Here is a 2,439-nt window from a genome sequence, read left to right as displayed (position 1 = left end):
TATATATATATATATATATATATATATATATATATATATATATATATATATATATATATATATATATATATATATATATTTGTGTTCAAGTGAGAACCACTCATTATGTGAGAACTGCAAGCTACAACATAAATGCACACAATCTACTATGGAGTAGATTATGTACATTCATGTTGGTTCTCATGTTCTCACCTAAGGGGTGGTTCTCATTTAATCATTAATATGTGTGTGTGTGTGTTATATAATTATATAACCATATAATATTTGTGAATGATTTAAATAAATATATAGTTATACAAAAAAGTTTAATAAACCCTTTTAGCATCTAATTGGTATTGCTAGGTTAAGATTAAAGGAGAGATTAAGGGTTCAATTCTTATGTTTCAAAAAAAAAAAAGTTCAATTCTTATTATTAACAATATTTTTAAATTCTATACAAAATTACAAACACATTTAAACTAATAAATATTTAAATTAAATAAACTTAGGAATTTAGGATGGATGTATGGGCAGTGGTGGCGGGTTATACGTGTTGGCCCTGTGGGTTACATAGGTCATGAGGCTGACATGTATAACACGGGTATACCTTATAGGCTAAACGAGACGAACCGTTCATATCACATCAAAGAAATATACAACTCAACATGCCTAAACAAAGGCTAAGCAGGCTCAACTTGTCGAATCACGCCTGTTTTTATAGCTTTAAATGTGGGTACTCACTCTTAATTTCTAATTTTAGTTCGGATGATGCAGCCCGCACGATATGCCCAACAACCCAAAGTTTAGGGTTAGAGTCAACCCGAACTCAGCTTTAAATGTGGGTACTCACTCTTAATTTCTAATTTTAGTTCGGATGATGCAGCCTGCAGGATATGCCAAACAACCCAAAGTTTAGGGTTAGAGTCAACCCGAACCCGAAAATAATGCAGCCTGCAGGATATGCCAAACAACCCAAAGTTTAGGGTTAGAGTCAACCCGAACCCGAAAATAAAATAATAGAATTATTGATAGCCCAAACCAGCTCAAACCCAAGGGCTTGAGGTTCGAACGCACGACCTCTCGGCTGCAGGTGTAACTCTCTTACCACTTGGACTGCCCTTACCGGCCTAAATCGTGATATTAATTTGATCACTTGGGTTCTCTAATTATTTGTTGTAACAACTCCACTAGCTTATCTACACAAGAAGTTGATTAACAATAAGTTAGAGCTGCATTTCTCTCAAACTTGTATACTCAATTATGGATGAGTCTTTGAAATAGAAATTTGAAGTTGATTGAATTTAAACTTTAAATAAGCTTTTGAGCATTTGGACTTGTATATTTACTTCGTGTGTTGTTTTTATTTTTCCAGTCTTGAGGTGCTTTATTTATAGATTTTGGTGGTTGAATTTGTTCATTGAAAAGATTGGACAAGATTCAAACTTATATCATTGAATTCTTGATAGTAAAATATTGACTTCTAGTTAAAATAACAATCTTTTAAGTGAGAAGTCACAGGTTCGATCTCTAGTTGGGGCATTGACTCTTTGTGCTTCAGTAGGTTGAGAAAGTATGTATGAACATATACTACATTGTAATAGAGTCAATAGTATTAAAAAAAAAAAGTTAAAATAACACTCTTGATTATCTGTATTTAATATTGGACTCCATTGGCCTTGTATTCATTTTATTTGTGAACATTTCTTTTGACCATTTAAATGTTTTACAACTATTTTCAATATCTTCATAAATCTTTGTTAATTTTTGGATGATTAAGCTTGTATGACAATGAGTTTAGAATATTTTTCTTCAAATCTTGTTTTTTTGATTGAGAATGATATAATAACGTTCATCTAAGAAGGCTTTATAAAAAAATCTTCTCGTAATTTTTTTCACTTTTCTAATTCCTTATTTTCTAGAAAATCCGCCAATTTTTCCATGATAAACAACCCAATTCTTTAAGCATTTAACTATTGACTTTATTGAACTTTACTTTGAAATTTATTATAATGACTTCTCTAAAATTTCATTTCACTAACTTTACTACTCAAGTACATCAATATATTCTCTCAAGTACTTATCTGAAATCTTTTTTTTCTTTTTTGGTAAATAAATTATGAAATCATTGTTTTTTTTTAATAAATAACACTGATTTTACTTTTTGAAGAGATACCCCTTAAATTGCTTGTATAAACAAAATGTTTGTTTTAATACACTGTTGCTCGTTTAAAATTGTTAAGATTTGATATAATTATGCCCATTTTCTGAAAAATAGACCAAACATAACAAGACAATTTTCTTGAATGTTACCAAACACTTGAAAGGAAAATGTTTTTCGAAAAATGAATCATTTTTCATAAAACATTTTTCAGTTTCCAAACACAACCTTAATTCTTGATTCATCCCAGCCTGGGGTTCTTTTTTTTTTTTTTTTTTTTTTTTTTTTTTTTTTTTTTTTTT

The sequence above is a fragment of the Ipomoea triloba genome, chromosome 6, assembly GCF_003576645.1.
Source record: "Ipomoea triloba cultivar NCNSP0323 chromosome 6, ASM357664v1".
Taxonomy (NCBI): Eukaryota; Viridiplantae; Streptophyta; class Magnoliopsida; order Solanales; family Convolvulaceae; genus Ipomoea; species Ipomoea triloba.
The sequence above is the reverse complement of the archived record's forward strand: the minus strand, read 5'-3'. Positions refer to the sequence as shown.